This window comes from Sebastes fasciatus, chromosome 4 (assembly GCF_043250625.1).
Source record: "Sebastes fasciatus isolate fSebFas1 chromosome 4, fSebFas1.pri, whole genome shotgun sequence".
In the NCBI taxonomy this organism is placed as follows: domain Eukaryota; kingdom Metazoa; phylum Chordata; class Actinopteri; order Perciformes; family Sebastidae; genus Sebastes; species Sebastes fasciatus.
Window position 1 is genome coordinate 15,664,989 of NC_133798.1, and position 26,776 is coordinate 15,691,764.

The 26,776-nt window shown below is 41.0% G+C and overlaps 1 protein-coding gene across 4 annotated transcripts in view; it reads left to right on the forward strand.

The window, feature by feature from the left end:
- The first annotated feature begins 3,552 nt into the window (after positions 1-3,552).
- rassf7a (Ras association domain family member 7a) overlaps positions 3,553-26,776 on the forward strand; it is a 39,687-nt gene continuing 16,463 nt past the window's right edge. The window contains exons 1-2 of one of the 4 annotated variants that reach the window (XM_074632276.1): positions 3,553-3,694; positions 11,257-11,377. The gene's annotated coding sequence lies outside the window, so the exon portion shown is untranslated. Of the gene's footprint in view, positions 3,695-11,256; positions 11,378-19,266; positions 19,686-26,776 lie in introns of those variants that run through there. The other 3 variants (XM_074632277.1, XM_074632278.1, XM_074632275.1) reach the window with 3 other exon arrangements.

Genomic DNA, 26,776 nt, shown 5'->3' on the forward strand with positions numbered 1-26,776 from the left:
ACCTACTCTCTGAATAGTCTTGTAATTTCTCTAAAAGGGATCGTGCTCACAGCTGGTTGGGACTGAGAGACAAAATCTGGCCTGTGAGAAGCTTTCTAACACAGTTATTACCAGATGATGCAAAGAACCAGAAGGGCCTTTTCCTCTATGGCTTTGGGATGGTACTGTGAGAAAAGCTGAAAATCAATTTGGGCTGACCCGAATGCTTTGAAGCTTCGAAGCTTCGACCATTGCCATGGTTATCGACCTCCAAATCAGTATTCGAATGCTTCGTTTTTTATATATAAAAATCCCTAAATAGCCGATGAAATAAGGGACAGCCCTAAAATCAATAATGTATGTCTGATATGTAGTGAAACGACAGTTTCAGTATAGTAATGATTTTTCGGCACTGATTTATTTTCGTTAGAGCATTTTGAGTTACCACTATTGTCAAAGAGGAAATGGTTTCTTCTGAAAAGCATGCCTCTCTTCTATCTCTCTTTTCTCTAATTAAACAGATGTGGATGTGGTCTTTTTAACCAAAAATCAAATTAAAAAGACAATTATAGTGCAGCAGTGCCACCGCGTCACAAATTTGCTTTGTGAAACCTTTTCCCCAGAGATGATTATAAATTAAAACAAAAAACAGAAGTAGGATAATGTTATTACGTTCCTCTCTGTCACAAACACGGGTAAACAAACTGCATATATTTCTGTCAGACTGAAGCGGAGAAAACTGTGTCAACACATGCTGTGAATACCAGTAAAACAAATACCAGATGTGCCTGATGTGATTCAGTTGAGTTTGTGATCATGTCAAGTAGTTGCGTTCCCCAAATGACTCTCAAAATCCATCAGAGACAAGAGGTTCATATATTAATCTATCCAGATGTAATGCTGCTGTTCCTTCATGTTGTTACTGTAGCTAACAAGATGGGTGTGGAAAAAACACACATCAACATACTGGTGTGGCTGAAAGGGAATGATAATTCGATTTTATTATCATAGGAAGCTCCCACTTTGTTTTGACATGATACGAGTCCCTGGTCCTAGCAGGTGTTGTAAATGGAAACACCTACAGTATGAGTTCAGACAGGCCCAGGAGAGGCTGTTTGTACAGTATATGCAAGACCACAGGATACCGCCGGAAGGAACATTCCACTCGACGCAAGACAGTTAGGCTCCATAACTCATTTTCTGTTGACACCTTTACAACTGCATGCGGGTCCATACTGGTATACAAAAGGCATACAGTTAATCATAATTACTTCTTCATATTTACAGCTTTTCTCAATTGAAACTAATGTTTGTGACACAGAGGGTGATAAAGCTGTATGCTAAGACAATGCATACAGCTTCATTGTCTTTGCATATAATATACATTACCAGCCTGGGTTCCACTATCAATGTTGGTTTTCTTTCAACATGGTTCGAGCCCCTCAGCACCTCCAAGTACATATCAGAGAACCATTTTTAACTAAAAAACAACATAAAATTGAATGAACTTTTGTGCTTTTATCATATTTTATATAAAATAATCAAAGACAATAGATATTAAAAAAAAATAAAAACAATATCACACTGTATGGAGAGGTTATATCAGTAATAATTCCTCTGACTCATCGCTTTGTAATGCTGAATTGATATACTAATATTGCATTTCCCGCTCAATCTGTTTCAAGGTCATGAGTTCAGTAACTATGAGCAGCGAGAGGCATCGGGGATTACCTGTTATTCAAGAGGAAGAGAAGAAATGCTGTGGGACCAGGACAGAAACCTGTTTTCTGTTTGCCTACTATTATTGCATCACATAAATTTTATATCACAGTATCTTGGCATGCTTTAAAGAAAAAGATGAAGATGTGTTTAATAATCTATTTCAGAAGAACAAAAAAAAGCCACAAACAGCTGTTCTACTTATTGATTCCTTTTTTGTTGTTTTCTCCTCAACAAGTCTTTAGCAGTGATTTTAATTTGTGGGACGAATACAACATTTATTTTAGTTTTATATTCATGGGGTGACATGTTGGCATGTTGTCACTCCATAAACATGACTCAGTGGTTGAGGGAATGTTTGGCACAGAAAGATTTAAGTGAATCATTTGAGGCAGCATTCATTTTCATTTTTCCTAAATTCATCTGGGTAGGGATATATGATTTAAACTTTGAATGCTCTAGATCATTTTGTGAATCATTTAGCTTTTCAGCACTTTATTACCTCCACCAAGGCCAAAGGCCTAGGACGGAGGTTTTCTTTTCACTGGCATTGGTTTGTTGGTTTGTTTGTTGGTTGGTTTGATGGTTTGTCCGTTTGGAGGATTACTCCAAAAGTCCGGGATGGATTTGAATGAAACCTGCATTGGCAGAGGTCTGCGCTCTCCAAGTGCACTTCTAGTTATAGACATGTTTTGGCCAACATGACCCAACAACAAAAAAAAAGTATAATTGAAGTATTCCAGTACAAATCCAAGTAAGCCCCTTGGCCAATCTTGTTGAGGTCTATGATAGTTAACACATGGATGGGAAACAACATAGACTTTATTTATGAGAGTTTTATGTGACGAAAAGATGATTGCAGAAGCAATTACAACCTTCCGCTTCTAACACTTCCTCCTCATCATAGCTGAAAACACATGCGGTGACATGTTGCATATTTTAAAGAGAACGCTCCCTGCATCAGTGTTGTCAGACTCTATCTCCTCATGGCCTCTGTGAATGACGTCAACTGCACCAATCTCAGGTAATATCAGATTGTGTCGATTGTGTACTCTTTTGTAATTAGTCACATGTTCAATAGATATCCAACAATGTAGCCTTGTGTAATCTATCTGCTGCCATCTCAGCTAGGCTGAGTAATATACCTGTAACATAAAAACTGTACTGTTCTCATAATTTGGAATCAGATACTGCTGCCAACGTGCTGTGTGTCTGGGACTTTCTCAAGCCATGTGTTGACACAACCAGCTTTTTATTATAATAGGTAAGGACCTAGTTCCCAAGTCACTTCCCCTCTATGTTATTTGTATGCTGTTGCCATGACTGTTCCTCAGGAACTGACAGTAATCATGTTAGTTTTTTATATGGTATTTTGTTTAAGCTGTAATAGAAAATTACTATGTATGTAGCGATGTCTCTTTGTGCAGCAGTGGGAAGTTATTGTCTACTCTGTCTGCATGTCTCATGTAGTGGGAAAGTACTGTGTGTTGATGTTTTACTGGGACACTGTAAAAACAACAAATGGATTTCTATATAATCACATTGTAATATTCTCCTGCAGGCACTCTTCTGCAGACTCTGTGTGACTCTGTATAACCAGTTCTTATTAGAATAAAATACAACAAAGACATTTTATCTGTTTGACATCTTTATTTCAACGTTCATTAGGACTCATCTAGGGAAATTGACATAATGTCAATTACAAAGCACACAGGGGCGCATATGAATTTCAAGAAAAATAATAATAATGATAATAATAAAATCTATATATAACATTTTCCCATAGATATATTGGGTTTTTTTTCATTTTCAATTCATTCATTTTTTTTTTACAATATTGTCAATTAATGCCTTTAATTTGAAACTGAAGACCGGAAACAGTTTTATTTCTATTTCCGGGATGGCTTGACACCAGCCAACTTTTGACGACAAGAGACTCACTAGAGGATGAAGAACTCGGTTGTCCGTCGTGTCAACATCGACTACTAAATCACTTGTAAGTTGTTTTCACCTTGTGTTTCATTTCCTGACATAACAAAGTGTTACTGTTATTGTTTTTAGTTGCTAAAGGATGCAACAAGTTCTGTAACAAGTGTTGCAGAGCGCGCGCTGCACCTGCTGACTGCTGGATAACCAAACTGAGATAAAACCTTAACACACTTTCTGACCCTGTTGTGAAGTTTAAACAAGTTACGCTTAAATTAGTCGACGACCTTACTGTTAGTAACTTTAATTGGCTTCGTTTCTATGTTAAGTGATATATATATATGCCAATATTGTCAAATAGTGGTCGACTATCTCAATTTAGTGACTTTAACACCAAAATATATGTTCACAATGTAACTAGTTAACGTTGTCGTCAATAACGGTGACTTTAGTAGGTGTGGTTCATTTTAAAAAACTCTAACATCAAGCTAAAGTTACTGGTAAGTTAAAGGAAAATGTCAATACTTAATCACAGCAATATGTCAACAACAACAACAACAACAACATCACATAGGCTACTAAATTATCATCATCATCTACTTGTCTAATTGTGCAACAATATTTGCATTTGTCACACAATTAACAATTAAAGAGTTTTTCAAAAACTTTTTTTATTGACATTTTTCGACATGCTATACTATGACTTTTTTTATGAAATTTTAAGACATGCTATACTATGACTTTTTTATGAAATTTTAAGACATGCTATACTATGACTTTTTATGAAATTTTAAGACATGCTATACTATGACTTTATGAAATTTTAAGACATGCTATACTACGACTTTTTTATGAAATTTTAAGACATGCTATACTATGACTTTTTATGAAATTTTAAGACATGCTATACTATGACTTTTTTATGAAATTTTAAGACATGCTATACTATGACTTTTTATGAAATTTTAAGACATGCTATACTATGACTTTTTTATGAAATTTTAAGACATGCTATACTATGACTTTTTTATGAAATTTTAAGACATGCTATACTATGACTTTTTATGAAATTTTAAGACATGCTATACTATGACTTTTTTTTATGAAATTTTAAGACATGCTATACTATGACTTTTTTATTGACATTTTTCGACATGCTATACTATGACTTTTTTATTGACATTTTTCGACATACTATACTATGACTTTTTTTTTTGCACTTTTTTCAACATACTATACTTTATATTTATAATTTTATATATAATTTGTACTGCACACTCAAGTTGCTGGCAGTTGAAGGAAGTATTATTTTCAATTATTTCAAGAGTAGTAGCCTAGTGCATATTTGCTTAGTTTTTGAGAAAACCTTAATTGTACTAGATGAGTAGATTGGTTCATAGTTGGAGGAACTTGACATGTTACTGACTTATGATAATATGGCAGTCTCTCACCATATCTCTTGTCCTTAATGTTCCTCTTCTCATTGTATTTACTGTAAGGCTGCAACTAACCATTATTTGTTAATCTGCCAATTATTATTATTATAATTTTTTTTTAACAGAAATTAATTAATTGATCCTCAAGAAATGAGAAGCTTGAATCAGAGAGTGCATGGCATTTTTGCTTGATAAATGATTGAAATGATTCATTCATTATTAGAGATTATTTTTTTTTCTGTTGACGGACACATTGAGTTATTCAGCTGTACTCATATATATATATATATTTATTTTTTGTTTTTTACATATAGTATGAGCAAAACCTGACTGACTTGAAGATTTAGTGCTTTACCCCAAAACACCCCAGGCAGCAGCCTTTGGGGTGGAGTAGTGTTTATTTACCATTCATGTTCTGAATGCACATATACACATGTACAAAGAGTATAGAGATGTTCATTATCATTAGAACATTCATCCATTTGTTTACTATTTCTATCTACCATATATATATATATATATATATATATATATATATATATGCTGGTTGTGGTTTACTTGTCTGTCTAGCTTCTGTTCAGTTTTTGTTCCGACACACATATGAATTTGTCTCTTCCTTTTCTTGTTGGTCCCTGTGGATCTATTGTCTGTATTTTGTTTGTACGTCCTTCACTTCTCCTTTGTTGTTTGTACCTCTTCACTTTTACTTCCTTGTTTTATTTTTACATCATGTTGTTTTCTTCCCTTTTCTTTATCTTTCCCACGCCAACGATTGACCACAAGTGAATAGCTCAACTTTTTGAATGGTTGTTGTTTCATGACATCTTCATGTCGTGACTATAAGCATTTCATACATATTTTATTCATGTCTTTGGAAACCATAATCCTTTTCCATTAGTATGTGCAGTCTTCCCTGTCTGATTAATTTGTGGAGTAATTCTTGATCAGATAATGTTTGCGTGAGTAAATGTTTAAGAATGAGGCTGAGATCAAATGCTGTTCTGCAGTGTTTTTGTTTTGGCCATCAGCAAAATCTCCTTTATTAGTCCATTCAAATTGATCATTAATGCAAAAAACTCTTAGTGGTATTGATCCTAGTGATAGCTAGGAAATATTATATTTAAACAGCCAAATATTTCTGATTCTGGGAATTGATTTAGGCTTAGTACTGCAGTCAATATGTATTAGGTATTTTCCTGTGTTTTCCCACCATACATATGCAGCTCACTGTGGTCATAATGCTGCAATACAATGAAAAGTCTGACAAAAAGTATTTAGTTGCTTGACCTCTTTGTCCCCTCCACACTATTAAATCCCTCCATGGTGACTCATCTGTCCAGCTGTTCAGCACTAGAGAACATAAAGGCTTGTCTACCAGCTGAGAAACACACACACGCACGCACGCACACTCACATGCACACACACACACACACTCACTCTTTATCTCACAGACACTAAATCATTGCACCACCACCACCCTCTTCTCACCCCTTATGCTAATGTAATGACTTTTAGGAACATCAGGATCGTTTAGATTCACTATAGATCAAACTAGCATGGGTAGGATACTTAGATTGTGGCTTTAATATAGCCGCCTGATCTGCCCTTTGAATTCATGAATTCACTCACATCTCAAGCAATGGCTGTCAGCGATGAATTTATTCATAAACATCTGATACATACAGTATACAGTGGTAGGGGAAAACTATATCTAGACTACCAGCTCTCTTGTAATATCAAGTATTGAATAGGGCTGTAAGAAAATATCGATACACATGAGTATCATGATACTGTATCGATTCTCCAAAAACGCGGACACGGCCGCTATTGTGTCTTTCGGAGGTTGTAGCGGCCTCAGTTTTAAAGCTTGGAGTTTTAAGTTTTCAAAGTGAAGGTACTGGCATCATATGAAACTAGAAAACCTAAGGAATCCATTGGTACCAATGTCATACTGGCTTGTTGTGAAGGAGGCTAAATAATGCTCCAAACTTACGCTAAATTTTGGCGAGGAAAAACTGGCATGGCCATTTTCAAAGGGGTCCCTTGACCTCTGACCTCAAGATATGTGACTGAAAATGGGTTCTATGGGTACCCCAGGGTCTCCCCTTTACAGACATGCCCACTTTAAGATAATCACATGCAGCTTGGGGCAAAAAAAAACATGCCATTTTTTGCATGCAGTACAAATGTGTTATTTTCAGCTATTCTAAAAGGGTGTTTGAATATTTCTGCATTTCTGAAAGAAATGCAATATATCTCCATGCCTACAAGATCGCAATATATTGAATCGTTACCCCTGTATCATGATAGGTATCGTATCGCCAAATTCTTGCCAATATGTAACCCTAGTATTAAATTGCATCATGTTACTTAGCATCATGTAAATGTAAATCTAGCCCCACATGCTCTGTTTTGACTCTTTTCAGTATAATACGATAAATAGTCTCACACAGAATTGATAGGCGAGTGCAGTTTAGTCATTAAAGCGGAGCAGTTTGCACACTGTACGTTATTGTTCCCCAAACTTGTGAAGCTGACTGCTTTCAGTGTCATTTCATGATTAGGTCTAATCTCCAAGTTGCATGCTCCATCTGCAAAAATATCCCAAGAATCTGCGGTAAACCCACAGCCAGAATGTGCCCATTATCTATTGACAAGCTGATACAGGATTGTTAATCCTCAGGTAGTCCTCTCAATTACAGTTTTAAAAAAAAAATCAATGTTGGAAGCTTAGACTTGTCATTGCGGTCCATGCGTCGGATAATGTCGGCTATGTCACCTTCTCTCTTGCCCCGGCTCATCAGCTATCCTGTCACATTCACACCGTGGAGAGGTAATTGGGCCTCTTTTCACTTGGTAAATGCTTTTCTGAGAATGAGATCTGCGTGCCACAGCTGAAGGAGGGCAATTTACTGGCGCTGTATTACAAGGCAGATGATTGTGTTCAAGTGTGCAGTAAATTGCGGAGAAAGTGATAGGTGTGTGATTTCAGTCTGAGTAATAAACCTGTTGTCTAACATTGGTAGAGACTGGATTGTCTCACTGTTCTGTTGGGAATGTACGCTGGAGAGCCTCACTGTAATTTCGTTTACTAGCCTGGGCTGATGCCAGAGTGCAAAAACACGATACACTGCACATTCATAGGGATTTTGAGACTTGGGGAAAAATAAGTAAAGTTATCGACTTATACAGATAGCTAAAATAAAATGTTTCAGTCTTTGTCTCCTTGTTCAGGATGCTTTGAGATGACACTAACCTGCAAACTAGTGGTTCTGAAACTGAGGAGGACCAGCCTGAAGGTTGGGGTTGGTTAGGATGATGTAAATAACTTCCACTAAATGCATATTCAGGTCTCCCTTCACCCGTCTGCTAATATTGAATCAAATTAGTCAACCTGAAAAGGGATTTCTGCATCATGGCATTTTGCAGATGGTGTGGCTCTGCTGGCTTCATTAAGCCCTGACCTCTGCTGTGCAAAGGGGTTGTTTGAAGGCAGGCGTTTGAGATGAGGGTCATCACCTCTGAATCTGAAGCATGGTGCTGTTTTGGAAAGATCTGGATTGTTCCCTTTGGCTTGTAATCAAAGTGCTGCTCTAAATGAAAGAGTTAAAGTATCTGTGGGTCATGATTGCGCCATGTGCAGTGATACGGACAGCATGTGTGTGATATTGGACTATATGAATAAAATTGGCTTGACTGGATAGCACACCGTTATCACTCTCAACCTCCTAGACAATAGTATTATTTTGCATACATGCCTCTCCATGTAGATCTAGATGTGCTCTGTACTTCCCATTAGCCATTTTCATCATGCTCCACTGTGGTCGGCACAGTTGGTTAAAAGGTTTTCTCTCTCTTCCGATTTATGTTCCACTTCAACCATTTTTGTAATTTACTGTGCAAACATGATTTAAATAAAGCAAGTGTTCTTGAATATGCCCTCACTGACCTCACATGACCTACTAGTTTGCATTGGTCTTTGTACTTGCACCTTTAAAATATAACCAAAAGTATCCACAAAGTGAATGACAGCATATAGTCTGCTGTATAGTTGAGATAGTTGAGTGTGGCAGCAGGATTCTGATAATAATGGATACTGGATACTATATTAAGAAATAGAACAGTTCATTTATTTCTTTGCTTAACTGTTTTACTATATTTTTTCCTGAATGTTGAATTAATGATCCTAGTATTTGTAATGAATACCCTCTGCTCTTGACCGGTTGACATGAGCATCCTCATTGTAGGCCTAATTACTCACTGGATGACAAAAAATACCAAAGAAAAAGTGTCAGACCACATGAGCTAGTATTTCCAGAGCCAATTCCTCATCAGTCATCAAAGAATTGTCAAAACACTTGAAGAAAATGCCAAATTCTTGGGTTTTTTAAAATATGCAAATGGCGTAAATGCAGATTTCTGTTGTGTTTCCCATTAGTGCACTTTATATGTGCAGCATTAAACCCATAGAAATAAAATGGTCCCAACATTCAGTTGGGATTGTATCAATATGAATTTTAAAGGACTGTTGATATATTTTGCAATAATAAATTATATTATATTATTAGGGCTGTCAAAGTTAACGTGATAATAACACGTTAACGCAAATTCGTTTTAACGGCACCAATTTCTTTAAGGTATTACAGAAGCTTGCGATTTTTAAGATGCATCGGAAAAAACTGACATGGCCATTTTCAAAGGGGTCCCTTGACCTCTGACCTCAAGATATGTGAATGAAAATGGGTTCTATTTGTACCCACGAGTCTCCCCTTTACAGACATGCCCACTTTATGATAATCACATGCAGTTTTGGGGCAAGTCATAGTCAAGTCAGCACACTGACACACTGACAGCTGTTGTTGCCTGTTGGGCTGCAGTTGGCCATGTTATGATTTGAGCATATTTTTTATGCTAAATGCAGTACCTGTGAGGGTTTCTGGACAATATTTGTTATTGTTTTGTATTGTTAACTGATTTCCAATAATAAGTGTATATACTCCCATGTTGATAAGCATATTAAATACTTGACAAATCTCCCTTTCAGGTACATTTTGAAAAATGTGCAATTAATTTGCGATTAATCAAGATTCGCTATTGACAGTCATGATTAATCAAGATTAAATATTTTAATCGATTGACAGTCCTATAGATTATATTATATTAGATTAGAGGAATTACATTACATCTTAACTGTGTTTCTGTGGTCAGCCCAACTTAAAAAATTGTCCCCACTATCAAAAAACATAAGCTATCTAAAGGAATAATTCCTAACCCCTACTGAAAATGAACTAAAATTTAAAAAAATTGAACAACAACCTACATAAAATAGGAACAAATGAAACATCACAGTTCATCGGTTTGTTATAATATGAACCCTAGCAAGTAACAGCATCATCAGCTGATAACCAATATACACTGACAAAACATAAGCGTGAACTTGTGATTCCTTATTGATTTCACCTAATAAATCCACTTCAGTGATAAAAAAGATATTGTGACAAAGGCGAACTTTTGTGTGCTCTTGTGGTTATCGAGTTATGGGTCAATGTTATATGGTTTTATGGGTCGAATACAGTGTAGGAAGGAACTTTGAATGCTCTGTATGCTTATAAATATCCTAATGTGGAAGTAGATAGGTATAATGTGTGAGTTTGTCAGCTGGAGATCGAGCTGTACCATTAGTGTCACACTGTGCTGCTCAGCATTGTTCCTCTTAGCAAGCAGAAATAGGCTACAGCCAACCTGTTGGGTAGAAAGCTGCTGTGAGGAAGATGGAAATAGTTTGTTCCTTCTTGCAGACAGTTGCGGGATGGAGTCAGGCGCGGTGACCTGTTCCCTGCCCCTGTAACCCAACTCAAATTCACTTCACTTCTTTTTCTCTGTTTTTCTTTCAGTCCTCGCCTCTTTATATATCCCCTCCCTCTTTATCACCCTCTGCCCCCCAACACCATACGTCTTTTATTTTCTTCCCCTCTCCCTCTGTGTACAGGGAGTGGTGTTTTGGCAGTCATGTGACTTTTTGTCTGAACACAATTGCCGGTGTTTGCCATTGGCCGATTTTCTTTGAAAGAGCGTTGGTTTCCCGGGTGACGGGGAATGGCGGCACCACTTCACTTTTCTCTGCAGCTGCCCCCACCTCCTCCCCCTCTGCATCGCTCTGAGCCGGTCTCTCTCTGTCACTCTGTGTCTTCCACAGGCGGTGGTGGATCAGGTAGCCCGTGGGCACACACACAGACAGTGACAGGGTTGTGTTGCTCTTCCTCCTCTTCTCCTTTTTCACCGGGCAGGCAGTCACAGAGGCCATTAGACTGCAGGAGGTGAGTGAAACAAATGGCCGTGTTTATTGAGATTGAGAAATGTTTTATTTGTTTCTTGTCTTGTGGAACACATGGCTGAACTTGTTTTCAATACTGCAAAAGTCATTAAAAGTAAAGGTAGTATTATCCATTGATTAAACAATGAATGGTCTTTTTTTATGTGACAGATGCTCTTATTATGAGGCCTTCAAATGAAACTCGTGAGCTCGTGTTTACAACATGGGAAGTCGTGCACACAATATGTTTGGTGTTCAAGTGGATAAGTCGTGAGAACACCGCTGCTAACAACGGCAATATTAACGTTACTGTCGGCGTCTAGAAGCCACAGAGTCTAACAATTTAGCAATTCAGCGGGTAATATAATGCAGTAAATGCAAAAGCATAATGACAGAGGAAAAAGATGAGGCAGTTTGGAATATCAACATTTTCCTCACACATTTACAATTACGAAGAGTTACAATATATGACTAAAATTACAATATATTCACTTATTATGTACCAACAAATAACTTCCATGGCATCTGCCATTTCTGACAACGTCAACAAACAAGTCGTGAACTCTGAGCTTTCAGAAACTTTCCACTTACGAGGTTGTGAATACTCATACGGACTCTTCTCGTGAACACAGTAAACACGACCCCATTTGAAGGCCCCGTCAGTCTTATTAGTCACCATGGTAACATCATTTGACCTGTTTAGAGAAATGCATGCTTAGCACTGTGACCATATGTTATAAGTGATATTAACTGATGATGAATCATTCAGAAAATAGTGTTCAGCACCAGTATGATCGTGTACTGTGATTACTACTAACTCTGAGACGAATGTTATACATTTGTTATGGTATGGCACTTCAACAACCACGGTTGGCTGGGCATGGCTTTTTAAATGTCCAACAGGTTAGACTATGACCTAATCCATGTGTAGATAACTCAGTCAAGATGGGCCAAAGTTATTCCTCTGCTGTAATGAGAGCTGCACAGTAGGCTTAGTTCCTTTTTTATGTTCCATGAAAGATTCAACAGCTGTGTGCGCTCTCCGCTCCGCTCCGCTCGTCGGGGCACAGACACAGTGTGGGTTGTGTTTGGGAATCGGGCCACTTTGTGAGGATTTTCCGGCCACGGTTACCGTCCTGAAGTGGTGCCCTCTCTGCACCCCCCTTGTTGGGCTCCACCAACCAGGTGGTCGCGTCTATATTGGGTTACCGTGGCAACACTGAAAAACAGGCTCCCCGCCCCTCCCTCAGGTGCACTTTATCTGATGACCTGAAGGATCCTTTGCACTCACACTCCCATACGCAAACACACACTAGCATCTGTTATAGCTGACACTTGCCCCCTCATATAGACATGGGACACATGAAAGAAGAGATTGCCAGTGGCAGAAGTGACTGATTTTAGTGAGAATAATGTCGTCATACATGCTGGGCTGGTTTAGGTTTGCTGATATTTGCTGCTCATATAACCACAGAATGTGAAAAGCTGCATGGACTTGAGTAGTCCCGCCCTATGCATACTTTTCTTCACCAAGTTATCCTCCCCTCAGGCTATGCTCCTGTCTCTTTGTAAGCAATCAAGCCGTTTATGTCTGGCTGTTGACCTTAGACCACCTCAAGAAGGTGAGGAGTCTGGAGTCTCATTGAAGACCGTGTTATGTGTAAGGTCATGCATCAGGGGTTGTTAAAATGAACTTATTTTTGAGGCCATAAATTCGACCAATTTCTATTTGAAGTCTCTTGTCACCTGCAGGCATATATATTTGATTTAAGGCTGCACGGTCAGATGGTGTAGAAATGAAACCATTTTCATGAATATGGTGTTTTAGACATACCAATTGCTTGTCTGCATTGAATGTTTGAAGACTCACAAAGCGAGCAGGAAGCAGGGCTAGAGTGTGTGTCATTGATCCACAGCCTGGTATCGCACAGCTGATGCAACCAGGAGGAAACTGGCGCTGAGGCCTTGTTGTTGCTTCTGACGGGCTGCCATGATGTCACCGCTGCTGACCCGACAGTCCTGACATTCCTGCTGAAAGGGTTTTACGCAGACGTGGAAGGGAGTGTGTGTGTGTGGGAGATGTGTGGGAGAGATGCACAGACTTGCACACATATGGCCTTTGTCTAAGCGCTGATTAGTAATCTGGCATATCCACCGACACACACATAACGTCATTAATTCAGTCTCATGCCCACTCCAGCACACACTCAGACCCTCTACCACCCCGGTAAAGATGGCGACGGCAATCTCACCGGTCTCGTTAAAATTCAACAGGTCTTCAAGTGTCCATACTTGAAGTTCTGGTGAATCTGTTTTGCATATTATCCTCTGCTTCGAACTAAAATGTCTGTTGTTAGAGTGGTATGATTAGACAACTCCATTATGTACTGGTGTCACCATGTCTTTATGTGTGTGCGTAGGCGTGCATGCATTTCTCTCTGTGTGTGTGTGAGTGCTTTATAGGTCATAATTGTAGCTACAAAAGACTTTCTTTCATACTATAACACAGCTACAGCTTTCCTTTGATCCAGCAAAGCCACTGAAGGAAATAGATGACAGGCCCCGGTGCAGTGAAAGCTTTTAAATGCTGTTTTTCCTGCAGGTGTTTGGGTAGCCCTTTCCCCCACACACTTGAGTGGAATAGGCCAATATTGTAAACAGTGTTTCTAAATGAACAGAAAAGTGAGGGTGACATATTTGTCTGTACGGAGGACAAATGGAAAAGCATTTAGACTCGACAAACAGATGTAAGAAAACATTTGTCGGACAAACAAACCACAGGCGGAGGCATGTAGACAGACAGACTGGACGTCAGCGAGTGCGTCCGGGGGCCTCTCCCTCGCTCTGTGTGGGGCTTACAAAGCTTTTGTTCACCTCCGACCCCTGACCTGCTTCCACCTGATAGCTCCCCTGTCACTAACTTGCATTTCCCGTGCATCCAGTGGCTTTTGTTTTTTACTGAGATCATCATTAAATCAGTAGTTCCAACGCCCCACGCAGGCTCATATCTCATCTTGCCCGCTCTTTGGTTCCTTGCTCACTCAGTGCACATAGCGTGCCTTGACAAGGATTGTAGCCTTGTGGGTTGGGTCCCCCTTCTGTCTGGAGAAATCCTTAGCTTAGTCAGGACCTGAGGCTTGTACGGAGGGGGTCACTGCTAGTAGCGTCTTGTTGACTTTGACTCTCCTTTGTTCCCCGACTCACTTGCACTTCTTAAGGCCCTGACACACCAACCGTCGGTGAGCGTCCATCGGCCTAGTTTTTTCGGAGTGTCCCGCACCGTCGGTTTGCCGGTAGTTGGCCTTCGGCTGTAGTCTTTGCGGTGTGTTTGATTGCAATTTTTTTGGCAAAGGCAACGGGAGGTGACGCAGCGGGTGGCCTTCGTCTCTGTTAGTTCTTTGATGTCAGCTTGGTGTGTCCCCAGCCTTACATGGGAAAGACACGGAGACAAATGAAAAGGCCCACAGTCAACATCCCATCCAACCAAAAGTTGAGAGCACTACGACAGTCACAGCTTTCTCCCAGTACCAGTACAGGCTGGCTGTAGCCTATTTCCATTTACTGATAGGAGCAGCACAGCGCAGCACAGTGTGACACTAATGGTACAGCTTTATCTCAAGAGACAGAGAATGACTATACATCTAGAAGTAGGATGAAAACAAACCGGCTTCGCTAGAAGGGATGAAGGAAGGATATGAGACATTCTGAGGCACTAGTTAGCTACTTGAAACATGAACACTTGAAAGCATTGAATGACAATGTCGCAGCTTATGATTTAGATCCAAATGTATTTCCTCTCTAAAAAATGCTTTTCATATAGCCCCTCAAAAATACAACACGAGGCTATGTGAGAGGTAGACGTGCTTTTTGAATGGAGGTAACTTAGTCCTGAGCCGGTCTGGACTGGTTCTGAATAAAAAGGGAGAAAAAATGTCGTGCCGGAGTGCGGCCAACGTCCTGACAACTTGGAAGCTGCTAAAAGCCAACCGAGATTCTCTTATTTGCTTTGTTAGTGCGATCTGAAGAGTGTTCAGAGAGGAAAAAATAAGGCTGAGGCATTTATTTTCTGTCTTCTTTTCTATCCTGTGTATGGAGGAATGCAAGTTTGTTTACCAGCGGTGTATGTTGATCCATCCTCTCTTCCTGTCTTTTTTTACTTTGTACTCCTCCTGTCATCTCTTTTTCCTCGGGATCACCTTGGCAATTTATTTTCAATACAGCTGTTGTTGTTTGTAAGGAGATGATATAGTGACATGCATTTGCTTCCAAAACATGAATCATCTTCTGAGCCAGGTTTTTCTGGGAAGAAAACAAAAGTCTTTTGTCTGCTCTTGTGCTATATTTACGTCTCAACAGTGCAATTACCTTCGCTGGTGAAAGCCATCTCGCTTGTCATAATGATACACAACGCATAGCTACACTACTGGCGCAACAGCAATGGCCTGACCATAATGAGACAGCAATGCTATACTTAGGCATGTTTGGCAAAAACGGAGCATTGCTACCTTGCGTTGCTCGCCATGAGTATGAAAACCGATGTCAACAAAAGTTCAGGATTTCGTAACATGTTTGGGCCTCTGAAAATAGAGCTAACGTAGTTCGCTCTCATTCCATTCACCATCCAGGCTTTAGTCCTGACCGACCCTATGTCCACCTGTTGAAGGCTGTTTTTAGTGAAAGGCTGAATAAATAGAGCGAAAGAGGGGTGGGGGATTTCAACAGGGCAAGACGGGAAGGGGTGAGCCGTGGCAGAAACTTAACGCTATTCATTCTTGGTGAATAATGGCCAACAAAGACACTATCAGCATGTATTCCCCTCACTCTGCTACCCTCCACAGAACCTATTGAACCACTGCCAGACCCAACCAGTCTATTTCTCAGCCTGAGAGCCATCTTCCTGTCTCGTCTGAGCTGAGTTATGGCTGGCTCGCCTCTCTCTGGACACATTTTATACCTACTATCACTTGTCGAAGTATTAGCTTGGTGATTGAAAGCAGTCAAATAGCTATTCAGAGTACGAAGTTGAGTGCATATTCAGCCTTTGTGCAACAGGGGATAAGTAGTAAAGAAGTACAAAATTGGGGAGGATTTCTTCTTAGAGCGTAGGTTTTAAAAGCTTTTTAGACCGCGCCTTTGTTTTCTTTAGCTTTCTTTTGCTGAATGCAGAGGGAGGGTTGGAGGAGGAGGAGGAGGAGGAAAGGGGGGTTGCAAGAATGTTTGAGTCACGCAGAAAAAGAGGGATGATATGTGGGGTTTGACAGGGGAGGGTGAGATGAGGGAGGCATAGCAGTGGGAGGTGCCCCGAGGAATGCCGGGAAGGTGTCAGAGAAGTCTGGGAGGCTTTGGACTGATAATCCTCCACATCACATTACAATGCCCTCACCCACCACTGTTTTCAGCCCTGTTGTCTTTCCATCTTTAGACTCTCAAATCCGATAAAGAGGACTCACCACCTCTTAACCACTGCTTAGTCATACAAAAAATGCCCTTAAAGGAACAATGTGTAAAATTTCTGGGGGTATTCAGTTGGTTGCAATCTGCAACCACACCACTAGATGTCGCCAAATCCTACACACTGTCCCTTTTTAAATGAAGTTGGTGTGGGTCTGACAATGGACAAGCGCACAAACACTGAAGAATAATAGTCTGTCAGGAGGATCCATAAAGTGTACTTACTCCTCTGCTGCTTTTAAAATGTCACTCCTCCTTGGCACCTCAGGCTTTTCTCACTGTGGCCTTTAGTACCTAAGCAGTGAGCAGCTCTCCCCTCACCAGTGTGGTTCAAGTGATTTGTCAGACAACACAGCTCGTGTATGTGCCAAAAGCTTTGCTTTATAGGCAGAACAGCGAAAGAGTTCACATGGATGTGAACTGAGTCTCTGCGGGCCTCTGTGACTCAGCCTGGCTAAAAGCTACAGCATCTTTTGTTTGCACGATTTAATTCATCAAATTAATGCAATTAATCCAAGACGTCTATTTTTGGAACATCTGCTTTATACAATGTGCACGCTGGTTATTAGGCGCTGTGACTGCATGTCCTCATTAGTCCGATCGGAATACAATCTGACGTCAGATAAAGGCAAAGTAAACACAAGGAGGAATTAGGTATTGTGATTGTTGTCGGTCTGCTGCTGCTCGGTAGGAAGTAAAATGTTCTGGTGAATATTGAAACTGGCGTCATGTTTTCTTATAACTTTTGTCTGGTTTTTAAACTTTTTGAATTCCCTTCCTGGACCTCCTTGCCACTGAATTCAAACACATTTTGTGACGAGCATTTTTTTTAGGATTTATTATCTATTGTTACACGGCTTTGTTGAATACTCGATTCTGATTGGTCAATCACTGCATTCTATGGTCTGTTATTTCTTTATCACAGACCGCAGCTGTGTATAACAGACTGTTGCTATGGGCGCAGTTCTGATCTTGAACTCTGGCGGACCATTTTTGTGTAAATTTTTTGATTTCTTAAATATGTAGCCGTGTAATAGGCGGGATAATGTACAGCTAGCGGGTCATTGTTGTGAAAGAAACCCCTTCAGGGCGATGCAGGACCGACGATGAAAAGAGTTTCACAACAATGACCGGCTTGCTGTACATTATCCCTTACATTTAGGTTAAAATAACAACCCGACTGAAATATCGGCCGATATTGGCTTATCATAGAAACAGTACTGTATATCGGTAATGGCGTATATACATGTACATTGGAGTGACAAAGATATTTTTTAGGTAATTTAGAAACAGTGATGTCATAGTCTACCAGGTTAACAAGTGCTTTAATATCTTCGTTAAACATACCTGTACTTTCTAAAGGCTTTACCATAGTTTTTATTTTACCCATGAGCATGTTCATTGTACACAGACAGTCTGGCGGTTGCACGACAATCTTACAGTAACAGCTGATAACAGCAGGTGTTTACTTCACTGTGCTGTATGCTTATTCATATGTATTTACTATTCATTATCATATGCACATAGTCTGCAGGCCAAGATGTTTTAATATGTTTGTTTTTATCTAGGTTAAACCATCATTAGCGACAGTACAGCCTGGTACTGGTCTGCTTGGTATCAGGTCCATTTTCAGTGGTCTTTCTTTAGTTTCAGGTGTAGGGGGGATGGTAAGGGAGAAAAGAGGCTAATAAGGGTACAAATGTAAGATTTAGGGAGATGTGATGATAGAGAGGAGAGGTGTCAGTAGAAAAAAAGGGGTCGGCCCATGCTGAGGGTCTCCCACACATGCTGCCTGACCCATTGGTCACGCATTTCTTAGCTCTGTGTTGGTGTTTGGGAGGGGGCTGTGGGGAGAGAAGGACAGTGGCATTGTTTCATAAATGAATGTTGAGTCGTATTAACTGATCAGACTTTTGTTTTGTGCATGTGTTGCTCTCTGGACCGGGGTGGTCAGATTTGGGTTGCTCCATTCTCTCCATTTTCCAACAGGGCGTTGTCCAACTCAAACACAGAGAGACACACACAGGCAGCAGACTAATTGCACCTGGTGTGCCGGACTATGACCTCATTCCAGGAAAAGGAAGAGAATCACCTGACAGACTCATTTGTGTAATCAGCTGTTCATGTGACTGGAGGCCACAGGGTGGATGTCTAGTGCCTCAGGTTATAGATCGTACAAACGGCAGAGACTTGCATGTAAATGCACATGCATGTAAAAGAGTTTTGAGTTTATTCTGCTCTTATCTCTGAGCTTCCTTACTAGCAGCCCTTTGTGTCATTGAGGAATGTGGAGTACAAAGAGAATAACTGAGAAAATTGATACAGAGAGAGAGAACGACAAAGCCGAAAACACGCTTTCAACTACCTGAAAAGGGGGAGGTACCTGATCTGTCAGCACGGCAAGGCAGGGAGGGGGAGAAAGAGAATGAGAGAGAGAAAGAGAGAGAGGAGTGACTGGAAGGGTGTGTTTCTGTGTGGGTGAGAGACAGAGAGAAGGAGGAGGGGTGTAGACAGAAAGAGAGAGAGCCCGAGCAGCCTCTCAGATCTCGGCTGTGGCGAGGACACCCAGGAGAAGTGCATTCCTGAGGCAGCAAGCGAGGGGAGAAGGCAGCAAAGATAGAGCGGAGGAGTCGCGACATCCTTTTTAAATCTCTCCGCGGACTCTGACCTCTGGACTCTGGACTCGCACGCTCGTCACACACACACACTCGCTGCCTCGCACGCCAGCCGCACAACCGGCTCTGCTGCTCTGTCACAAGTAAAGGATTTCCCTACCCCGAGTGAGGAAAAGAAACGGAGAGAATTTAAAAAACACAGACAAGACACAGAAGAGAAGGAGAAGATCCTCTCCCTCGGTGAGTGTGTAAGGGCTTTTTTTTGTGGCGATTGTTTGAATGTGTCCTTGCCTGTTTGAATGTCAGCGTTGGGAAGTTTCTCTGAACTCAGCCGATCTGTCTGTGGCTTTGCTGTCTGTTACAGCCTGCATGTAAAGAGAGCTATTGTTATTATTATGAATCAGTGCAAGCTTGTATGTGTACCTTTTTTTTGGCAGAGAAACAAGGAGAATCTTGTCTGTGGGGAGCTGAGCTGTGTCATTACATGTACCTGTTGACACTAGACCCGCCACCCAACTATTCCTGTATGAACAAAAGGACCCAAACCTGTTTGGGTGAAACTCCACTCTTTGGGCTTTCGTGTTTTTTCACTTTTTCTGTGTGTTTTTTTCTTTTTGTGTTTAGAGTATTCCCAGTGTGACTCAGAGAGCCAGCCTCTATTCATGTTTTTTTTTTTTTTTTGTTGGAACTGTGAGACAAGTGCAGGCCATCTCTTGCTCATGTCCTCCAGTAACACAGGCTGCTCCTTTTACCGCTGTTAAGATTAAAGATTCATTTATGGAGCTGGGCCTGAGCAGAGTTCAGCTCACTCGCTGCATGTTCTCCTACCTCATTTAACTGTTAACGTGCTACACATCTCAAATGCCAACACTAATGCACCGAGCCACTCTAAGCCTATTTAAACATTGACTCATCGTTATGCATGGCTAGCATCTTATTTAACATTTGCCAGCATGGTATGTGTCAGATAGTGGAACTCGGAGCTCATTAGCAGGCTGAATTTGTTATCCAATCGGGGACCATCGATTGGAAACCCCTCACCCCCCTCCGGGAGGTGATTATTTTCGTTCCTGACTGACTGTGGGAGTTGCACAGTTATACCTCATGTGTTATCTCTGTGTGTTTCACACGGTGAACTTGGTTCCAGAGTGATAATGTCATTATAATAAATGGTTGTAGGGGAAAGAACCAACTTTGACTCAAGCATATATTATGGCTTTAAATTGACTCACATTAATATTAGTTCTAGTCATCCCACTCTTTTTTTTTTCTTTTTCATTTATAGGTACCTGCTAGAACTGGGCGATATATCGATATTATATCAATATCGTGATATGAGACTAGATATTGTCTTTGATTTTGAATATTTTAATATGGCATAAAACTGTTGTCTTTTCCTGGTTTTAAAGGCTGCCTTACAGTAAAGTGATGTCATTTTCCTCTATTATTTGCCTTTACCCACTTAGTCATTATATCCACATTACTGATGATCTCATTGTCACCATCTATTTTGATAATCGGTTAAAGCTGCAGTGGTTAGAAATTGGAGCAAATATGATTCAAAAAAGTTATTTTTATAAAACGGTCACTATATCCTGAAAGTAGTGCATGAGACAGGTAATCTGAAAGAAAAATCATGTGCCTCTGTGTCCTCCGGTGCTCCTAATGACATCTGCAAGATTTCACAGACCGGAGGAAAACAACCAATCAGAGCCGAGCTGGAGCCTGCCGTCTCTGAGGAGCTGTCAATCACTCGCAAACTCTGATCAAACGGTCAAACTAGGCAGCGCTGATGAAATTAATCAATACTCTGTTACCATAATGCCTATTTCTCACCTCAAATGTTTTCAGAAACATCTTGTAGTGTACTGTTTATCTGTAAAATGAGAAAGTTTGTGACCCAGAAGCCATGTTTAGATCAGTTGAGAAAATACCAAGCATTGCCCACCAGCCGGAGCACAGCCAATAGGAACGCTCTCTCTCTCTGAAATGACCTGTGATTGGAAAAAGTTTCCTGTCACGGGCTAGATTTTCTAAAGCCTGAAAACAGAGCCATGAGGAGGTGCAGAAGTCTAGTTTTCTCTCAGATCACTTGAATTACAGTATGCTGAAAGGTTATTATAGATTTTTTGCCCAATGATGCCAAAACGTCCTGCCTAGTGAAGCTTTATCGTTTTGAGTATTTTTTTAAGGATAGAAAGTCCTAATTGTCTGGTTCCAGCTTCTTAAATGTGAGTATTTTCTGGTTTCTTTACTCTACAACAGTAAACTGAATGTCTTTTGAGTTGTGGACAAAACAAGACATTTGAGGACGTCATCTCGGGCTTTGGGAAACACTGATAGACATTTTTCACAATTTTCTGACATTTTATAGACCAAACTAATCAGTTAATTAATTAAGAAAACAATCTACAGATTAATCGACAAAAATAATCGTTATTCAATATCAAGGTATTAGGTAAAAAATATCATGACATTTGTTTTTCTCCATATCGCCCAGCCTTAGTACCTGCACTTGGTAACCCTTGTTCAAATCTATAAATCCCAGTTAATCTTTGCTCATTTAACCGTGTCAGTTGCTGATGCTGACTCTGCATACCACACGCTCCCTGAGAAACCCGCTGTCTTAAGTATAGAACAACATGTATTACCTGGAACCAGTAACATGTTGAAAGATGAATATGTTTGCTTCAGTTACTTGATGGACAGAGCAGAGAAGTGGTGATATAATGTCCTGCTACGCTAAATGCCCCCTCTCTTTGAAGCACTAAAGATATTATTCCTAAAGCAACTATCAGATGGCAGCAGTCTCGACGCATTATACAACTTTCAGCTTTCTTCTTCCCAGCCTTGTTTAGTTAGCACTTCTTTTCTCTCTCTTTCCCCTTTGTGTCTCCCTCACTGCCTAGATATTTCTTATTTTCTATCACATGAATGAGCCTGTTCAGCATGGAGAGAGCAGAGTGTCCTCTTGAGAGTCGTCGTGCCTTGTTCTCCGCAACGTTATTTTTACTGCTCTTTCACTGCTCGAATACACAGATGGACTCTCCTCTTTTTCTAGAATAGTCTGTCTGTCTGTCTGTCTGTCTGTCTGTCTGTCACTCAGCTCGCATGGCAAGGAAAGCAAGTCCACCCATGCGCACCAAGATATCTCTGGGGATTCTTGATGGGAATTTTCAAAGTCATTCTTCATGCTGCGAAGAGACTTAATTTCTCGCTGTCCTTATCAGGAGTGTTTCCCAACTCCTGCAGATGCACTCAGGGCCGGAGGTAATTGGAAACGCTATGACAGCATGTCGGCGAAATAATATGTTTGCATGTTTGGGGCTGTGATTATTTTTTGGGAAGGTGGTTTGAACCACTTTCTCCCTCCTTCCCTCCCTCTCTCTTTCTTTCTTTCTTTCTTTCTCACGTGTTGCTCTGTCTACCCCTCTTGCCCCCACTTGTTCTTTCCGTGCGTCCTTCCTCCTGCCTGTGCAATGTGACGGAAAGGTAGTGCTGTGCTCTGCTCATGTCGGATCCATTAGGGATGAAAGCACACTGCAGTGATAAAAGATTGATCCCAGTCCTCCTTGCATCACATTCGCATCCCTCACACCCGGCTCCCTCATCTTCCCTCACACCCCTCTATTTCCAATCCAAAGTCAACCCAGTTTTCAATTCATCAAATCATCTGTACTCCTCTAAATAAATCATCCTCGCCAAGTTTACTATGGCAGACTTTTCCCCCACGGGATTTCATAAAGGGGAACATTGTGTTTTTCTTGTGCGGGATGCTGTACTCAGCCTGTTGTACAATGTTACAAGTTTTCAGTGATGCGAAGAAAATATCCTCCTCCTTGTGCGATGTTTCTGGACAGGACGTTTTTTAGGAAATGTTCTGAACTGTTCCTCCTTCACTCCCCAAGTGTTTTTTTTGTGTTGTACTAGAAGTGGTATTATGTACTTGGCAAGCAGAACCAGTAAGAGACTGGCATCCAGCCCAGCATATACTTCACCTGTTGTATCGGACGTGATAAAGACAAACACAACAGACCTGTAGTTTGTCAGCTGGAAGGCTATAATTACCGAGAGGAAGAAGGGGATTTGGAGAAGGAATTTCACTGCGGTTCTGCTTTTAGATCTTAAGACATGAACCTTTTCAAGGGCACTTTAAAAAAAAAATCTGTGTTGTAAAACTGCGGAAATTTCTGGACTGATCAGAAACAAGTGTGTCTGATCCCAGCTGGAGGTTTGATAAAACACATCCCTAAGGGAATGGGTTGTTGCCAACTGCAAGCTATTCAACTTGTTTTTGTCTTCAGTCAACCTTTTTAGGGAATGTTTTTGAAATAGTTTTAGGTCATTGAGTGGTATACACACCCTTAGCCTGAATCCCTCTTCATTCATCCAGCATGTTCAGGTCCCAGGTCAGATTAAACCACCTGCTCTAAGAATGTCCTTAGTCCACCTAAGGATATGTTCCCGAGTGAGTCCAGCAAGCTGTAAAGTTCACCTGAGTGAATGCTGTCATGTCTTGTCGGTCTGAACTTTCCGTAGCCTTCGTGGGTGTTTGCTCTGTCACGTCATCAAACCCGTAGCTTCACATTTCATCTTCTTTTGTCACAGTTGGAACCACTGGCAGGTTATAGTTGCTGGGGTTATGGACGTCTGTGTCTGTTTGTCTTTCTCCGTCCATGGCTCTCAATTCTACCGTGTGTAGTGATTGTAGCGCGGGTAAACATCTCTGCCAGCCCCCTGGGACGGTCATGTGACTATTGTGCGCATCTGTGGATGTGTATGTGAGAGTGAGCAGCAGGTTGCTCCCTTTGCTCAACCAGCCATGCTGTGTTGACTCTCTGCACACAGAGCTCTCTGGCCAGTAAATAACATGGTGCCTCAGCCAAGGGCCCCAGACAGGGGCCAGGAGGGGGGGGTCAAGACGCCAGCAAGAAAGAGAAAATGTCTGCCTCGGGGCTCGGAGATGCTAAATCAACAGACGGGAGAGGAGAGGAGAGGAGAGAGACAGGTGGATTTGACAGACTCATCCCTCACGCTGAGAGGCTTGACGTTAGACCTGTCATTGAATGTAGATGTGTTTGATCAAGCACATTAGAAGCAAGACAAGCAAATGGGTAGATGGCAGCTACTGGTGCACAAACGTAGGGCTGGGCAAAAATCTGAACTGCAATAATTTCACATATTTATTAGACACAAATACATGGGCAATAAATAAAAGACAGTTCCAAAATCTAAAAATCTTCCTTGGGGTCTCTCTGACATTGAAAGGTCATATAAATGTGCTAAATATTAAAGCATTAGTGATTATCATGTTATCTGCTTTGTTTTGAGTGTAGATGTAGAACCACGGCATGATGAGTTGGAAGCATACGACAGCATTAAGATGGGTGTTGTAGTTTTTTAGGAGACAGGGCACCCAGGACAGCTCTAGCCAAATAACCGAAGATGACCAAACTTGACCCTTTGCCAAGTCCCGCCCCTTAAACGCAGACTGGCCAATCACAGCGTAGCACCGGCCAGCTCCGACCAGGGTCCGACAACTCTCCGGCTCTGCTCCATAGACTTTCATGCAATCGTTTCAGATTTTCTTAATTTTCCAGCTGTTTTTTGGGGATTTTAAGCTAGTCATGGTTAAATGTTATACCTCGGGCACATGTGATAATCATTACCTGGAGAAGTTGGAAGGAGATATACGTTTCTAAAATGTTATGTTTCTATGTAAAAACCTGTGGAGCATTAACTCCTTAGCGCTTCTATGCCATGCTAGCTACTGAAGGTATACTGAATGTATACACATGCTGCTTTTGCTTTTTAATGATTGTAACAGTGATTAGAGACCTACCCGGCTTTACAGGAAGATTGTTGTTCCTTAATTCTATTGTCTTTTGTCTTTATCGCCTGGTGATGGTGGTCCACTTTTACAATGTGCTCTGTCAGCTTCAGCTTCTCTCTTTATCTTTTTAACCTGTTTTTGTTGCTGAATCTGTTTCACATCCTGATATATCCTTCAAACACATAGTATAGACTTCGGTCTGCTACTCTCTGAAACTGCTTTTTTGTTTTTCCCAAAAATTAGCTAGATATTTCAACAGGGTGTACAGTTAGTAACAGTGTGGTCTCTTTGGTAGCTCTGACTGCTTGACGGAGTAGCAGCGTGGGGGCAGAGCTTAGCGAAGGGTCAATTAGGTGAGCCTGACACGTACAAGCCGTTCTTTAGTATGTACGAGGATACTCGTAGCTCCAGCTTTCACAGGTGAATCTGTCATATGAGTGTTTTCGTTGGACTACCATGCTTCCCACAACCCAGTGACAAATAGACCAAAGCAGACACTTTTTTCATCCATAGAGATGAGCAGATAAGAAATACACTCAGCGTCAGGTTACCCGCATCTCTGCCGTTCGAAGGTGCAATGTTTGACTCAGACCTGGGCCCTGCTCCAAGACGCAGGTTTACTGAGTTGCCTGGGTGCCTTGGCAGAGTAAAAGTTGGATTTTTCTCAAATGAACTGAACATGAACTGCTCCAGGTTTTGCATTGCAAAAGTTATCCAGATAACGCGGTGAACTTGCTTCATGAACAGGTCCTTTATGAAAGGCCTCAGTTATCATCTCTTCAAAACCGACTATACTGTTGTAACTGTGGTCAATTTCCTTCTGACATATTTCAGACTTGGTGTTTGCGTCTGTCTTCCTGCTGTTGAATATTCCCTCTTTAACAAACACTGTGCTGTCTTGCCTACCGTTCATCACCCCCCCCTCCCTCCTCTCTCTTTGTCATTCCCGAGGGGTAGCCGACTTATCTGTCTAAACTCAACAACAGCAGCCTTGTATTAAGCTGTGTGTACATGCATGTGTATCCATGCCAAAGATCACCCCGGAGATCTTGAGTCAGCGGGGTGAAAGGCAGCTTTCTGGAAGTGAAGAGGCACATCAGGCAGATATACTGTCTTGGTCTCGAAGGTGTTCCTATCTAGGTTACTGAGAATCAGCAATAAATCTGCACCGTGCCCTCCTACCTTTTCCTTACTCATCTTGACTGTCCACACATCCTCGCCCCCCCCCCACTTCTCTGACAGGCGTGATCGTTGCTCCTCCTCAGAGTAATGACAGGGAGAGAGAGTCGTGTGTGACACCTCCCCATCAGACTATAAATCAGGCTTATTGAGAGGCCCACCCTAAGCCTTGTGATCCACATGCAACACAAACAGATTCCACCCTTTGCTCTCTGTGTATTTTAAATGGGTACAATTAGGGCTGAGTATCACCCCTTAAAACCTTTTTGTTATCGACCATATTTCTGGTCATATTTGTAATCGTGTTTACTCATTTTGGGATCAG